This window comes from Bufo gargarizans, chromosome 2 (assembly GCF_014858855.1).
Source record: "Bufo gargarizans isolate SCDJY-AF-19 chromosome 2, ASM1485885v1, whole genome shotgun sequence".
In the NCBI taxonomy this organism is placed as follows: domain Eukaryota; kingdom Metazoa; phylum Chordata; class Amphibia; order Anura; family Bufonidae; genus Bufo; species Bufo gargarizans.
Genome location: NC_058081.1, coordinates 715,200,658 through 715,218,712, shown reverse-complemented (window position 1 = coordinate 715,218,712; position 18,055 = coordinate 715,200,658). Strand labels below are relative to the sequence as shown.

The 18,055-nt window shown below is 45.7% G+C and overlaps 1 protein-coding gene across 3 annotated transcripts in view; it reads right to left on the bottom strand.

Moving 5' to 3' along the window:
• Nucleotides 1-16,702, bottom strand: part of LOC122927099 (sialic acid-binding Ig-like lectin 13) — a 131,612-nt gene extending 114,910 nt beyond the window's left edge. For all 3 annotated transcript variants that reach the window (XR_006387755.1, XM_044278680.1, XM_044278681.1), the window contains exon 1: nucleotides 16,635-16,702. The gene's annotated coding sequence lies outside the window, so the exon portion shown is untranslated. The remainder of the gene's footprint in view (nucleotides 1-16,634) is intronic.
• Between the last annotated feature and the right edge of the window lie 1,353 nt (nucleotides 16,703-18,055).

Genomic DNA, 18,055 nt, shown 5'->3' with positions numbered 1-18,055 from the left:
GCTCCGTGTCCTTCATCAAGAAATTTAATCCTGGCTTTCTCCGCAACAACTCAAAATCAGAACAATGGTGAACACGGGAAGAACATGGTGTCGGTGCTGCGTCAAGGAGGGCTGAGCCATGCACCCTGCATGGCACACGTGTTCAATCTGGTTGTCAAGTGGTTCCTGAAGTCTTCCACCCATCTGCAAGACATCCTAAAAATGACCAGGAAACTTTGCATGCACTTCAGCCACTCATACACTGCAAAGCACACCCTCCTTGAGCTGCAGCAGCTGATATGCGATGCTTCCACCCATTGTAATTCCACTCTCCATATGTTGGACTAACTATATGAACAGAGAAGGGCCATAAATGATTTCTTGATGATCCAAGAGGACAGGAGTACTCCCCTGTGTAACTTCGATTTCAGCCAGTGGCAGCTCATGCGTGACACTGGCTGTTTGCTCAGGCCCTATGAGGAGGCCATGTTATTTGTCAGTCACCAGGAGTACGGAACAACGTCATTCCACTGCTTCATGTCCTTCATGTGATTTATTAGACCCTTCTGATCTGTCAGAAGGAAGGAAAATGAGATGCACAACGGATCCTGTCTATGTAACAGCTGTAAGGCCTGCATGACATGGTCCCTATTTTGCATCAGAATTGGCTTATGATTTGGTAGCCAAAAGCAGGAGTGGGTACAAAACACAGAAGACATGCAAATATTCCATTAACGTGTCATCTCTGTTTTGGATCCACTCCTGTTTTTTTTGGGCTTTAGCAATACTGATGGATTACTGACCAAGTGAAGGTGGAGGCTCCACAGACAGGATCCGTTTTTTGGGGGTTATTGTAATGACGGATCAGAGGAAGGGCAAAATAATCAGTAACATCAACACAAACTTACTGCTGACATCCTCTCCACTCTGTCGGGGGGCTTTACTTGTATAAGTGTTTAATAGAACAGGTTCTGTAGACATCTATGTGGAATCAGTGAATTGGTGTAAAAGGAGTGAGCTCTTTCACTCTATAGTAGAATCTTGGGCCTCTGCAGGGTTCTTTATACCTGGCGCTAACATCGACTTGTAAGACTGAGTTCACACAAGTTATTTGGTCAGTTTTAGCACCATAACTTCCCAAATAAGTGAAGTTTGCAGTGATTCTAAGAGCGACACCTGTCTTCTGCATGTCATAGTGACTCACAGTATTGTTTCACTACCACAGCAGACTCCCTATGCGTGTTCCTGCAAGGGACAGTGTTTCACACCACTATAAATGCTCTCTGCAGCCGGAAATAGCTGTTTTTAACACGATTCGCCACAAATAAATTCAGACAGAACCAATTTTTTTCCGAAAATTCGGCGAACGGGCCGAATCGAATTTTTGAGAAATTCTCTCATCTCTAGTTATAACCATAAATGGTCCCTAACAGCCAATTGCTGCTATAAGTGCATTAATGGAGAAACCTGCGGTAATTATATTTATTATCTTGAGCCTACATAGGTACAATGTTTGCATATCCACACCTCACTATGACCTTGATTCTTCATATGTACATCTTGTACATTGGGTGCAAAACTTCATGATATCGATCTCAAATATCTCCACCCAGGGGAATACACAGATCTTATGTGGCCCCATAGTAATACTCAGTACCCTTCCCCTCCCCTGTTTTCCAATATGCGTGTCAATCACTCCTGGGAAAAGCTGCGTGCAAAGAGCAACTCCCCAGATAAAATTGTTATAAAAAAAGTCATCCTCAGCCTTACCCACTTTATTCGACCTCTAAGAGTTGTACAAGTGATTCATAAATAGGACACTCAATCTAAACGCCATATTTCTCATTGTACTTAGACCACACTGATGAGTACGTTATTCATACAGTTACATGCAAACCATTGTCAGCAATGGAAGATGTAATAATATATTTGCACTGAGCTCCACCTTGTGGTGACTGGATCAAAATACAGTGTTCAGTTGGTAAGAGAAGGTGTTCAGGACTGCCCCCCCCCCTGGACCCCGCCACATGGTCTACCTCTATTGTAAGTATACCACTGTGTCTACCATCTATATTTTATATCATCATGGTACTTCTCTTCATCATCGCATCTCTGACTGACATCAGTGTAACTGACAGGGAACTTTAAGGCTATGGACACCTTTGGGGGAATTTTTTTTAAATTATTGCATTGTACTCATTTTGAACTAAAGATTATTTTTGATCTTTACAAAAAATTTGGAGCCCCTTTCTCTGCACAGCCTTGAGATTCTCTAGTAGCATGCTCTGTGATTTTACTGTGTTTCATCAAGCATCTCAGCTGACGGCTCCTTATCTCTGACCTTACAAACACTCATTATAGCTCACTTCTAATCTTACTGATAAGAACGTGTCTTAAATTAAATTAAAGCTATTAAAACTTAGAGATAAGGGCTATTAGATAACCAGCACAAAGTAAAAAAAATTCCCACAGTAAGACAGAAGTTAACCCTTTATGACAAAGCTGCTGAATATTTTTTAAAAGATCAATTGAAAAAAAAATTAATCCCAAAATGAGTAAAATGCATTCATAGAAAATTGCCCTGAAAAAAACTAAAAAATAAACCAAATTGACAGATGACCCTAAAATCACTATGTTCTTGGCCAGCAGCAGTAAGAAAGGCCTGGGACGGCCCCTGAGCATCAGCCCACCAGGAAATGTCCCTGTTGGGTCTATGTCCAGTCCGCCTACTACTGTGCCTGGATAAGCCATCACCAAATTAAGACGAAACAAAAGACGTTGCATTGTCCTGGTAACTTTCATAATCATTCTGCATTTGGTGTGATGGAAAGCCCCAGTAAAATAATTTAGCTTCAGCCCCCCAATAGAACTTCTCCTAATGCTTGGCAGCTGCAGTCTGTCCGCACCTTTTATCAGCATTCCTGGGCCTCTCAGTTGATCCATTCATGCAGCGCTAGAAATAGTGAAATAGTGACAGTAGCATCTAAGGCTGCGTTCACATTAGCGTTCAGCCTTTCTGTTTTCCTGCTCCGTTAAAGGAGCAGGAGAATGAACAGGACGGACTCGGCACATAACTGAGCCGAATGCATGTTGGACTTTTGTCTCCGCTTCAAAAGTGTTCCTCTGAGTGGAAATCTAACGGACCCCATTATAGTCTACGGGGCCCATTGGCTCTGTTCTGCTCAGATACAGTCCTGATCAAAAGTTTAAGACCACTTGAAAAATGGCAAAAAATCATATTTAGCATGGCTGGATCTTAACAAGGTTCCAAGTAGAGCTTTAACATGCAACAAGAAGAAATGGGAGGGAGACAAAACATTTTTTGAGCCTTCAATTTAATGAAAACAACGAATAAACTGAAACAGGCTGTTTTTCAACTGATCAAAAGTTTAGGACCACACCTCCCAAAAAAAATAAACCCCCCCAAAACAGAAATCCAACTTTCAAACATGAACTCAGTAATGAGTAGCTCCGCCATTATTGTTGATCACTTCAAAAATTTGTTTCGGCAAGCTTGATGCAAGCATTTCCATTAGGTAATCAATAGAAAAAATACTGGGCACTCTCACTATATGGAAAACCGTATGTTTTATTTATACAAACAATGACATATACTGATAAAATAAACCTGAAATCGATATTTATAGCATATATAAACCTACTACAATTAAAAATTGGGGATATTACTTCTAAAATCACCTAATACATACTAAATAAATGCGGAGATAATAAAATACCTTAAAACATACTTATGTCACATACAACTATTAAATCTGAGGTAGGGGGGCGACAGTAAGCCCCGAAACGCGTTTGGCTCAAGACCCCCGTATGGACTGCTAGCCTATTTGCTGGAAGACTCTGACGCCGATTTACCCCGACTATTGGAGACCTGACACGCTGATTACTACAAACACAGCACGAGCACATCAAGGATCGCACAGGTGCAGAGCTGTACTGGCGTGAGAGAAGGCATACAGAGGCTCGCAGGACACCGGCTCTTACCTACAACGGAGCAGTTTCTAGAGCGACTGAGGGGACGGCAGAGACATTAACTCCAGCTTGCAGCATTGGCACATTGAACCGGAACAGCAGCAGAAGAAAAGCATCAACAGTAAAGAACTCAGTGGGACGCCGCTGAAACAGTGAGTATAGCGGGACGCCCCTAAAACTTTAACAAAAATTGTTACTGCCCAAGACTGTTTATCCCTGCATCTTAGGGAAATCTGAGATTCATAGAATCCACAAAGGACATTTAAAAGGATATAAGGGTACTTTCACACTTGCGTTTTTCTTTTCCGGCATAGAGTTCCGTCACAGGGGCTCTATACCGGAAAATAACTGATCAGGCATATCCCCATGCATTCTGAATGGAGAGTAATCCGTTCAGTTTGCATCAGGATGTCTTCAGTTCAGTCGTTTTGACTGATCAGGCAAAAGAGAAAACCGCAGCATGCTACGGTTTTATCTCCGGCGAAAAAAACTGAAGACTTGCCTGAATGCCGGATCCGGCATTTTTTTCCATAGGAATGTATTAGTGCCGGATCCGGCATTAAAAATACCGGAATGCCGTATCCGTCCTTCCGGTCTGCGCATGCGCAGACCTTTAAAAATGAAAAAAAAAACAAAAAAAAACGGATCCGTTTTGCCTGATGACACCGGAAAAACGGATCCGGTATTGCAATGCATTTTTCTGACTGATCAGGCATTTTTCTGACTGATCAGGATCCTGATCAGTCTGAAAAATGCCTGATCAGTCAGAAAAAATGACATCCGTTTGCATACAGTTTGCCTGATCAGGCAGTCAGTTCAGGCAACGGAACTGCCTGCCAGAATCAAACAACGCAAGTGTGAAAGTACCCTAAGAGAAATGTGGACCGATGGTACAATAGACTACAGAGCCTCTATTTAACTATTTATTCTTATACCTCAGATTAAATAGTTGTATGTGACATAAGTATGTTTTAAGGTATTTATTATCTCCGCATTTATTTAGTATGTATTAGATGATTTTTTGAAGTAATATCCCCAATTTTTAATTGTAGTAGGTTTATATATGCTATAAATATCGATTTCAGGTTTATTTTATCAGTATATGTCATTGATTGTATAAATAAAACATACGAGAATGCCCAGTATTTTTTCTATTGATTGTATACTGCTTAGAGGAAGGGCGAATCCTCTTTACTGAGAGCACCTCTCCTAGATCTCATCACTCCTGTGCGTCATAAATTAATTTATACCATTTCCATTAGGTGAGTGGGAACATTTCTTCTGGTGAAGACGGCCACACGAAGGCCTTCTACTGGCTGGAACTGTTGTCCATTTTTGTAAACTTCCCTTGCCATCCATCCCCAAAGGTTCTCAATTGGATTTAGATCAGGGGGACACGCAGGATGGGCCAAAAGAGTGATGTTAAGATTGGGTCATATAAAAAGAAAATGCAAGAGAAAGCCATAGATGAAATCCTCAAAAAGATACAGGGTCTTGAGTCTTGCCATAAATCATCTTCCACTGACTACCAGTTAAAAGAACTTTCTGAATATAGGGCGAAACTCAAATCTCTGCTTTCTTCCAAAGCAGCTAAATTCTACATGAGCATGCAACATAAGTTTTTTGCTCATGGTGATAAGGCTACTAAATTTCTGATGAGTAGAATCAAGGGAAGGAGGTCCTCTAATTATGTTCACCAGCTATCTTCAACTGGTGGTAAACCGATCTTCTCCATCTCACAGATCGCTGCACATTTTCGAGACTTCTATAGTAACCTTTATAACCTTACCTCCCCTGAGTCTACTGATGAGAGAATGTCAGTTATAAGAGATTTCTTAGACTCATCCAAAGTGCCACATCTCTCCCCGGACCAGAAGCTACAATTGGAGGCTCCATTCTCCATTTCGGAACTCAGGTTTGCTATGCTTCAAATGCCGATAGGGAAGAGCCCTGGCCCTGATGGGTTTCCACTCTCATATTATAAAACTTTTCAGGAACTCCTCCTCCCCCATCTCTTGAAGGTTTGTAACCAGTCCCTGCTGGGTTGCCCTCTTTCCAGAGATATGACTATAGCGCATATTTCCCTAATACCAAAAGAGGGAAAAGACCACAAACAATGCTCTAACTATAGGCCCATATCCCTCCTAAACATAGACCTCAAGCTCCTGGCCAAGATGTTAGCCAACAGGTTGGCTGTTCTTCTCCCCCTTCTCATACATGGAGATCAGGTTGGCTTCGTCCGAGCTAGGGAAGGCAAGGATAACACTGCTAGAGTGATCAATGTCCTTTGCCATGCCAAAAAGCTTTCTTCCCCTTTGCTTCTCCTTAGTACCGACGCGGAGAAAGCATTCGATAGGGTTAATTGGCAATATCTAAAACAAACTATGCAGAGATTCGGCCTTCCTGATCCTTTTGTAAAGGCAACTTTTGCCATGTATGAGCAGGCGTCAGCTAGGGTACAAGTCAATGGAAGCCTATCTGCCCCCCTCCCGATAAGCAATGGGACGAGACAGGGCTGCCCCTTGTCACCTCTCCTATTTGTCTTAGCACTAGAACCCCTCCTTACTACCATAAGGCGGGATGAGGAGATTTCAGGTCTATGTTTGGGAGGCAGGGAACAGAAAGTGGCGGCTTTTGCGGACGATGTCCTTATGATGACAACTAACCCCCGAGCCTCCTTACCACGAATTCAAACTCACCTAAATAGCTTCAGCCTAGCTTCAGATTTTTAAATTAACGCAGGTAAATCTCTGGTCCTCTGCAGGGGCATACCCCAATCTACAAAGAACCAGTTGATGGTGGACTCACCCTTTAATTGGTCGTCGCCAACTCTCACATACTTAGGGGTCAAACTCAGTCCTAACATACAAGACCTTTTTTCTCTAAACTATATCCCCCTTAGGGAATCCATTTTTGAGGCCATAGACAAGCTAGCACAATCCAATCCAACCCTCTCCTGGTTCGGCCGTAAGAATCTTCTTACATCGCTAATCCTTCCTCGACTTACCTACCTACAACAGGTGTTGCCTATACCGGTTCCCAAACAGTACTACGAGCAAATTTCAAAAAAGTTCAGAGCATTTATCTGGAATAATAAAAAGGCGAGACTGTCGTTCTCCCTGTTAACTAGGCCTAGACAGGCAGGAGGGATTGGATTGCCAGATCCCGAAACCTATGGTAGGGCTATCCTCCTTACCCGAGCGGTTGCCTGGTTGCGGCCCTCCTCGAAATCACCCATAGTGGACATTGAGGTGGACATCCTTAAGGAATCCCCCAGGGCTCTTCTGCTAGGCTCCCAAGTGGTTTTTCCGGGACAATTCTCTGATTACCCAATAATAAAAGCCACACTAGAGGCCTGGAAATGGTTTTCGTCCTCGCACTGCTCTATCCCCTTTCCCTCCCCCCTTTTGACGGTAAAAGATATTGTTGATACGGCCCCTCCTCCCATAAGATCCGCGACCTCACAAGGGCTTAGGTCCTCATTGTTACCTGTATACGCCTTGGCACTCTCCTCGGGAGTGTGGATGGACCACCAGGCGACGAACACGCTCCTAAACCCTCATCCATGTGACATCTTCACTATTGTATATCTTAGAGCATATTTGAAGCAGCACATAAATATAGGAGACTTGTGTCGCCCCTTGGTTTGGTTCGAGTCGATTATCTCCATCCATCCTACCCCTAGGAAACTTATATCACTGATTTATAGTAAACTTCACTCACCTCCCATGCTGGCCAAGCCATCGTTTGTTAGTAGTTGGGAAAGGGATCTCAATATAGTAATCCCGTTTGACTGCCTGCCTGCTCTCCTGAGTTCTCCCCATGGGGCCTCCCGCTGCGTACGAATTCAGGAAAATAATTACAAGATCCTCACCAGATGGTACAACACGCCTGATAAGACATCATTTTAATCTGAATCAGCTTCTGACGTTTGCTGGAGGTGCCATGGGGAGAAAGGTACTTTTTTCCACATATGGTGGTCCTGTCCTCCCATTTACAAATGGTGGACGGAGATTTTTGCTTCCGCAAATAGGATCTGTGAGACCTCCTTTCAAATTTCTCCACAGCTAGCTCTCCTGTCCCTCCCCCCATCGGATCACACTGTAAAACCGCCATACGTGTTCACCCAAATGCTAATAGCCGCACGCCTTTTGCTACCCAAGCACTGGCTACAATCCCATATACCAACTTTAGATGACTGGATCCAAAAAATGGATCAAATTCATAGGTTCGAAGAACTTTCCTCATGGGAAATGCGATCCCATGCCATTTTTCTCAAGAAGTGGCTTCTTTGGTCGGTATTCAGGAACTCCCAGAAGTAAAACACATACCCTGCCAATGACACTATGCCCCTTGCTTCAAGGGAATAACCCCTACTTCAGTTGACCACCCCTTAGATAGCCTCCCTTCTTGGCGGCTCTTGGGGATGGGAACGTGATCTGAGAGCCATTCGGCCATCCATAAAGTTAGGACCTTTCCCCTCTTTGATACTGTACCCAGCTTAGGGTTATGCCGTTACTAATGCCTGAAAATGTGTCTGCCCTTCGCCCTAGGATATATTCTATGATATATTGTTCAAGTCTGCTCATATACTTGTCTTTCTTCAAAACTCACTTTACCTGACTATGTAATGCTCTGGGTATAAGACAAGATTGCGTACCATGAATCTATGTTGTGCTTCTAAATATAATGCAATGTACTCTTTATTGATTTGTGTCAGGCCTGCGTGCCTTACCTTGGTACCTTGTTACCCCCTGTTATTGTTGGAAAAACCAATAAAATACAAATAAAAAAATAAAAAAAAAGAGTGATGTTATTCTCCTGGAAGAAGTCCCTTGTCCTGCGGGCATTGTGTACTGTAGCGTTGTCCTGTTGAAAAACCCAGTCGTTACCACACAGACTAGGGCCCTCAGACATGAGGAATGCTCTCTGCAACATCTGGACATAGCCAGCGGCTGTTTGATGCCCCTGCACTTCCTGAAGCTCCATTGTTCCACTGAAGGAAAAAGCACCCCAGACCATTATGGCGCCCCCTCCACTGTTGCGCGTAGAAAACATCTCAGGTGGGATCTGCTTGTCATGCCAGTAACGTTGGAAACCATCAGGACCATCAAGGTTCCATTTTTTCTCATCAGAGAATACAACTTTCTTCCACCTTTGAATGTCCCATGTTTGGTACTCTCTTGCAAAGTCCAAACGAGCAGTTATGTGGCGTGCAAGGAGACAAGGTCTTTGAAGACTTTTTTTGTTTTTGAAGCCCTTCAGTCTCAGATGCCGTCTGATGGTTATGGGGCTGCAGTCAGCACCAGTGAGGGCCTTAATTTGGGTCGAGGATCGTCCAGTGTCTTGACGGACAACCAATTGGATCCTCCGGCTCAGTGCTGGAGAAATCTTTTTGGGTCTTCCACTTGACTTTTTTGTTCCATAACCCTCAGGATCATTTAAGAAATTCCAAATGACTGTCTTACTGCGTCCCACCTCAGCAGCGATGGCGCGCTGTGAGAGACCCTGCTTATGCAGTTCAACAACCCGACCACGTTCAAAAAGGGAGAGTTTTTTTGCCTTTGCCATCACAACGTGTGACTACCTGACAGAAAATGACAATGAATCCACTTCTTTGCACAGATTTGGCCTTTTAAAGGCATGTGGTCCTAAAATTTGGATCAGCTGAAAAACAGCCTGTTTCAGTTTAATCGTTATTAATTGAATGCTCAAAAAATGTTTTGTCTCACTCATATTTCTTCTTGTAGCATGTTGAAGCTCTACTTGGAACCTTGTTTAGATCCAACAATGTAAAATAAGATTTTTTGCCATTTTTCAAGTGGTCTTAAATAGAGTTGAGCGAACACCTGGATGTTCGAGTTCGAGAAGTTCGGCCGAACTTCCCGGAAATGTTCGGGTTCGGGATCCGAACCCGATCCGAACTTCGTCCCGAACCCCAACCCCATTGAAGTCAATGGGGACCCGAACTTTTCGGCACTAAAAAGGCTGTAAAACAGCCCAGGAAAGGGCTAGAGGGCTGCAAAAGGCAGCAACATGTAGGTAAATCCCCTGCAAACAAATGTGGATAGGGAAATTAATTAAAATAAAAATAAAATAAATAAAATTAACCAATATCAATTGGAGAGAGGTCCCATAGCAGAGAATCTGGCTTCACGTCAGCCACCACTGTAACAGTCCATTGTCATATATTTAGGCCCAGGCACCCAGGCAGAGGAGAGAGGTCCCGTAACAGAGAATCTGTCTTCATGTCAGCAGAGAATCAGTCTGCATGTCATAGCAGAGAATGAGGCTTCACGTCAGCCACCACTGCAACAGTCCATTGGCATATATTTAGGCCCAGGCACCCAGGCAGAGGAGAGAGGTCCCGTAACAGAGAATCTGGCTTCATGTCAGCAGAGAATTAGTCTGCATGTCATAGCAGAGAATGAGGCTTCACGTCAGCCACCACTGCAACAGTCCATTGGCATATATTTAGGCCCAGCACACAGGCAGAGGAGAGAGGTCCCGTAACAGACAATCTGGCTTCATGTCAGCAGAGAATCAGTCTTCATGTCATAGCAGAGAATCAGGCTTCACGTCAGCCACCACTGCAACAGTCCATTGGCATATATTTAGGCCCAGCACACAGGCAGAGGAGAGAGGTCCCGTAACAGACAATCTGGCTTCATGTCAGCAGAGAATTAGTCTGCATGTCATAGCAGAGAATGAGGCTTCACGTCAGCCACCACTGCAACAGTCCATTGGCATATATTTAGGCCCAGCACCCAGGCAGAGGAGAGAGGTCCCGTAACAGACAATCTGGCTTCATGTCAGCAGAGAATCAGTCTGCATGTCATAGCAGAGAATCAGGCTTCACGTCACCCAACATTGGAACAGTCCATTGGCATATATTTAGGCCCCGGAACCCAGACAGAGGAGAGGTTCATTCAACTTTGGGTAGCCTCGCAATATAATGGTAAAATGAAAATAAAAATAGGATTGAATGAGGAAGTGCCCTGGAGTCCAATAATATATGGTTAAGGGGAGGTAGTTAATGTCTAATCTGGACAAGGGACGGACAGGTCCTGTGGGATCCGTGCCTGGTTCATTTTTATGAACGTCAGCTTGTCCACATTGGCTGTAGACAGGCGGCTGCGTTTGTCTGTAATGACGCCCCCTGCCGTGCTGAATACACGTTCAGACAAAACGCTGGCCGCCGGGCAGGCCAGCACCTCCAAGGCATAAAAGGCTAGCTCTGGCCACGTGGACAATTTAGAGACCCAGAAGTTGAATGGGGCCGAACCATCAGTCAGTACGTGGAGGGGTGTGCACATGTACTGTTCCACCATGTTAGTGAAATGTTGCCTCCTGCTAACACGTTGCGTATCAGGTGGTGGTGCAGTTAGCTGTGGCGTGTTGACAAAAGTTTTCCACATCTCTGCCATGCTAACCCTGCCCTCAAAGGAGCTGGCATTGACACAGCTGCCTTGGCGACCTCTTGCTCCTCCTCTGCCTTGGCCTTGGGCTTCCACTTGTTCCCCTGTGACATTTGGGAATGCTCTCAGTAGCGCGTCTACCAACGTGCGCTTGTACTCGCGCATCTTCCTATCACGCTCCAGTGCAGGAAGTAAGGTGGGCACATTGTCTTTGTAGCGTGGATCCAGCAGGGTGGCAACCCAGTAGTCCGCACAGGTTAAAATGTGGGCAACTCTGCTGTCGTTGCGCAGGCACTGCAGCATGTAGTCGCTCATGTGTGCCAGGCTGCCCAGGGGTAAGGACAAGCTGTCCTCTGTGGGAGGCGTATCGTCATCGTCCTGCCTTTCCCCCCCAGCCACGCACCAGTGATGGACCCGAGCTGCGTTGGGTGCCACCCCGCTGTGACCATGCTTCATCCTCATCCTCCTCCACCTCCTCCTCATCCTCGTCCTCCTCGTCCTCCAGTAGTGGGCCCTGTCTGGCCACATTTGTACCTGGCCTCTGCTGTTGCCAAAAACCTCCCTCTGAGTCACTTCGAAGAGACTGGCCTGAAAGTGCTAAAAATGACCCCTCTTGCTCCTCCTCCTCCTCCTCCTGGGCCACCTCCTCTTGCATCATCGCCCTAAGTGTTTTCTCAAGGAGACATAGAAGTGGTATTGTAACGCTGATAACGGCGTCATCGCCACTGGCCATGTTGGTGGAGTACTCGAAACAGCGCAACAGGGCACACAGGTCTCGCATGGAGGCCCAGTCATTGGTGGTGAAGTGGTGCTGTTCTGTAGTGCGACTGACCCGTGCGTGCTGCAGCTGAAACTCCACTATGGCCTGCTGCTGCTCGCACAGTCTGTCCAGCATGTGCAAGGTGGAGTTCCACCTGGTGGGCACGTCGCATATGAGGCGGTGAGCGGGAAGGCCGAAGTTACGCTGTAGCGCAGACAGGCGAGCAGCAGCAGGATGTGAACGCCGGAAGCGCAAACAGACGGCCCGCACTTTATGCAGCAGCTCTGACATGTCGGGGTAGTTGTGAATGAACTTCTGCACCACCAAATTCAGCACATGCGCCAAGCAAGGGATGTGCGTCAAATTGGCTAGTCCCAGAGCTGCAACGAGATTTCGCCCATTATCACACACCACCAGGCCGGGCTTGAGGCTCACCGGCAGCAACCACTCGTCGGTCTGTTGTTCTATACCCCGCCACAACTCCTGTGCGGTGTGGGGCCTGTCCCCCAAACATATGAGTTTCAGAATGGCCTGCTGACGTTTACCCCGGGCTGTGCTGAAGTTGGTGGTGAAGGTGTGTGGCTGACTGGATGAGCAGGTGGAAGAAGAGGAGGAGGAAGCCGAGAAGGAGGAGGTGGCAACAGGAGGCAAAGAATGTTGCCCTGCGATCCTTGGCGGAGGAAGGACGTGCGCCAAACAGCTCTCCGTCTGGGGCCCAGCTGCCACTACATTTACCCAGTGTGCAGTTAGGGAGATATAGCGTCCCTGGCCGTGCTTACTGGTCCACGTATCTGTGGTTAGGTGGACCTTGCTACAGATGGCGTTGCGCAGTGCACACTTGATTTTATCGGATACTTGGTTGTGCAGGGAAGGCACGGCTCTCTTGGAGAAGTAGTGGCGGCTGGGAACAACATACTGTGGGACAGCAAGCGACATGAGCTGTTTGAAGCTGTCTGTGTCCACCAGCCTAAATGACAGCATTTCATAGGCCAGTAGTTAAGAAATGCTGGCATTCAGGGCCAGGGATCGAGGGTGGCTAGGTGGGAATTTACTCTTTCTCTCAAATGTTTGTGAGATGGAGAGCTGAACGCTGGCGTGTGACATGGTTGAGACGCTTGGTGACGGAGGTGGTGGTGGTGGTGTTGGTGGTACATCCCCTGTTTGCTGGGCGGCAGGTGCCAACGTTCCTCCAGAGGCGGAGGAAGAGGCCGAGGCGGCAGCAGCAGAAGAGGCCGAGGCGGCAGCAGCAGAAGAGGTAGCAGGGGGAGCCTGAGTGACTTCCTTGGTTTTAAGGTGTTTACTCCACTGCAGTTCATGCTTTGCATGCAGGTGCCTGGTCATGCAGGTTGTGCTCAGGTTCAGAACATTAATGCCTCGCTTCAGGCTCTGATGGCACAGCGTGCAAACCACTCGGGTCTTGTCGTCAGCACATTGTTTGAAGAAGTGCCATGCCAGGGAACTCCTTGAAGCTGCCTTTGGGGTGCTCGGTCCCAGATGGCGGCGGTCAGTAGCAGGCGGAGTCTCTTGGCGGCGGGTGTTCTGCTTTTGCCCACTGCTCCCTCTTTTGCTACGCTGTTGGCTTGGTCTCACCACTGCCTCTTCCTCCGAACTGTGAAAGTCAGTGGCACGACCTTCATTCCATGTGGGGTCTAGGACCTCATCGTCCCCTGCATCGTCTTCCACCCAGTCTTGATCCCTGACCTCCTGTTCAGTCTGCACACTGCAGAAAGACGCAGCAGTTGGCACCTGTGTTTCGTCATCATCAGAGACATGCTGAGGTGGTATTCCCATGTCCTCATCATCAGGAAACATAAGTGGTTGTGCGTCAGTGCATTCTATGTCTTTCACCGCTGGGGAAGGGCTAGGTGGATGCCCTTGGGAAACCCTGCCAGCAGAGTCTTCAAACAGCATAAGAGACTGCTGCATAACTTGAGGCTGAGACAGTTTCCCTGGTATGCATGGGGGTGATGTGACAGACTGATGGGGTTGGTTTTCAGGCGCCATCTGTGCGCTTTCTGCAGAAGACTGGGTGGGAGATAATGTGAACGTGCTGGATCCACTGTCGGCCACCCAATTGACTAATGCCTGTACCTGCTCAGGCCTTACCATCCTTAGAACGGCATTGGGCCCCACCATATATCGCTGTAAATTCTGGCGGCTACTGGGACCTGAGGTAGTTGGTACACTAGGACATGTGGATGTGGCAGAACGGCCACGTCCTCTCCCAGCACCAGAGGGTCCACTAACATCACCACGACCATGTCCACGTCCGCGTCCCTTACTAGATGTTTTCCTCATTGTTATGGTTCACCACAACAACAAAAATATTATTTGGCCCAATGTATTGTATTCAAATTCAGCGGGATATAAATTTGAGGCCTAGTATTTAGGCGCTGGGTGACCGGTATGGATTTACTAACAGAATTGGACTTGGAAATGCACAGTAGCGGGTGTGTGTGAAGTTTTTCTGAATGACCCTATGTGCACCTTGAATATTATATACCCTTTTAGGGACAGATTTCAAATAGCTCTGATATAGCAGAAACCACTAAATTTTTAAATTGCTAAATTGGGAATTGTATTTCAACCCAGAACAAAAAATGTGCTTTGACGGACACTAAATAACTTTCCCAGCCACAACAGGACAGCGGTAACGAGAGATTTAACGGGATATAAATTTGAGGCCTAGTATTTAGGCGCTGGGTGACCGGTATGGATTTAGTGACAGAATTAGACTGGGATATGGCCAAAAAATAACCACACTATTGCTGGTTAAATGCACTTGGTGACGGGCGCAGCTTGCCCCTGATTTAGTATATGGCCAAAAAATGAACAGACTATTGCTGGTTAAATGCACTTGGTGTGATAGCTTGACCAACCACACTACTGAGGGTTAAATGCACTTGGTGACAGGCGCAGCTTGCCCCTGATGTAGTATATGGCCAAAAAATAAACAGACTATTGCTGGTTAAATGCACTTGGTGTGACAGCTTCACCCTGATGTAGGCTTTAGCCAAAAAACAACCACACCATTGAGGGTTAAATGCACTTGGTCGCAGCTTGTGCTGGCGCACCACAAGACACAAAATGGCCGCCGATCACCCCAGAAAAATGTGACTGACAAACAGTCTGGGCAGCCTAAAAACAGTGAGTGAGCAATTGAGGATCAGCAGCTCAATGATGCACAGCTGCAGATCGATCAGTTAATCAAGTCCTTTGGAGGAGTTAATCTGCCTAATCTCGCCCTACTGTCGCAGCCGCAACCTCTCCCTACGCTAATCAGAGCAGAGTGACGGGCGGCGCTATGTGACTCCAGCTTAAATAGAGGCTGGGTCACATGGTGCTCTGGCCAATCACAGCCATGCCAATAGTAGGCATGGCTGTGATGGCCTCTTGGGGCAAGTAGTATGACGCTTGTTGATTGGCTGCTTTGCAGCCTTTCAAAAAGCGCCAAGAAAGCATCACAAAAGCGCCAAGAAAGCGACGAACACCGAACCCGAACCCGGACGTTTACGAAAATGTCCGGGTTCGGGTCCGTGTCACGGACACCCCAAAATTCGGTACGAACCCGAACTATACAGTTCGAGTTCGCTCATCCCTAGTATTAAACTTTTGATCAGGACTGTATGTGCCAAATCTGTCCATTCCGTTCTCCTGCTCCTATAATGGAGCAGAAAAAACGGAAAGGCTGAACGCTGATGTAAACTCAGCCTGAGGGGTTTAACAGAGCAAAGGGGCTTTTACATTACATTGCGCTTTTCGTTCTGTTTTGTGCATGCACTTTCTCTCTGGTCTCAGTGCTAGAATATCCAACTTTAATGTTACCACCCGACTCTAAGTACTTATAGGGGTGGAGTATAATCTCCTGTCCAGCTAATCAGAACACCTTAACCCTTGCAACTGCCCTAAAATTGAGAAAACGTGCTTTCTACCTCATGGGTGCCTCCTTTTGTATCAAAATCGCAGAGGAATAGGCTGCAAGCAGTGATATTTCCATTAAACTCCATACATAATAAAATAATATTCCTCTTGTTTTTAATTTGTACATTAAAGTTTTAATAGAAGTTAAGTAATTAGCACCACTGCAAGTATCAGCAATAGATGTACTGATGGTGAGTGTTGTAACTCCTGAGGAGGATGAACACCATAAGGTCTGTAATATTTGTGACTAGTAAGACACTGCTGCTATTGTGACACAGAAGCGTACCTATTGTACCTACAGTATCTGTGTGTTTATGCTTCATATAAATAAGTAGGACATGAACAGAAATTACAGTTTGCCATGCATCTTCTAGCTGCCTGTCATTCCCTTTATTGGCACTCTCATTGTAAATGTTCAGACACAGCCTTGGTTTACAGAAAACCTCAAATTAAGAAAAACACTAAAAAGAAGACGGAGAGGAGAGGAGAGGTGGGGAAAGGGGAGGGGGATGCAGCTGAAAATATATTTATAGTAAGAAAGAATACCACATTTCTTAGTTACTTACATGAAATTTCTCTTATCTTGATATCTCAGCAGGCAGCACAATGAGGCTCGGATCTCTTTCCTGTATTAGACATTTGGGGAAGTGACTTGTGTAAATTACTGAAAATCTGCTATGAATTTGGCGGATCTCCAGCAATGCTTCCGATGTTTCGGCAACTTGGAGAGATATTCCATCACTACTTCTAGATCAGTACAAATATCTAGTAAGTCGTTTTGACTCCTTCATAATGATCAACTTCCTTTGCTACAAATGAATGTCTCTTTCACACTCGATAATGAGCTTGGTGACCTTTGGGGTTTCTTTATTCACACATTGCTTTAAACAGGTGCAGGCCCCAAATAGAGCAGAAACTTTTACAATATCCAGAGTATTGGACTGTGAAACCTGGGTGTGATAGGCAATTTTTTATTTGTATTCAGTTCTTTCCTCCCTACTTTCCAAGAGCCATATTTTTTTTTACTTTTCTATTCACAGACATTTGATGACTTTTTTGGGGGGTAGGCACATTGTTGTTGTTTTTTTTTTGGGGGGGGTGCACATTGTACTTTCTAATAGGTCTCCATTTAATATCCCATACAATGTATTGAAAATCTGAAGAAAAAAATGTATTAATAGGGTAAAAATAGAAAAAAAAACTGCCATTGTTAGTGGTTTTGTGTTTACAGGGTTCACTGGCCGGTAAAAATGACACATTGTCTTTATTCCTTATTACACAGTTATCGAAGAGAGTTTTTCTTATGTTTAAATACTTAAAAAACTCTGGAAAGAATTCTGAGCATCACCATATTCTGACATGCAATGAAAGGGGGTGAAATACCATAAAACTTTGAAGTAGTGATGAGCATAGTTTTGAAAAACTCGATTCAGCAATTTAGTCGAACTTTGTCAAGAAATTCAATTTGTTACATGGAGCGGGTGCAATCAGGGGGAACGTTCAGGAAAGTACCCAGCCTGCCCTTACTTTATACTGTGTCCTTGCTTCTTTGCACCGGTGCATCCGTCCCCCGTGGGTCAGCAGCCAACTACACCAGGACTACTTCAGAAGCTAGCAACCTGGTTGGTTCCCTGCTGTAAAGTCCAGATCCCTGTAGAGAGGTTAAAGGATGATTTCTAAAGAACTGCCAGGACAACGCCCTTAGGTTTAGCCCAAAGTCAAACTGGTTAGTTGGCGCCATGTGTCCACACCCACTGTCCATTACAGACAGATCTATTCATCCGCCTCAGCTGGAGGTGTGTGAAAATCCTTACAAATCTCTCAAATCATTCACTCACACCTTGGCAGAGGACAACTTTGCCTGGGTGTGAGCCCATTTTTTGATTTTTAAACCCTTAAGGACCCTTGCCGTACATGTACGTCACAGCTGGACGTGACTTAAGGACCAGGGACGTACATGTACGGTGGGCTGAGCGGGCGGGTGCAG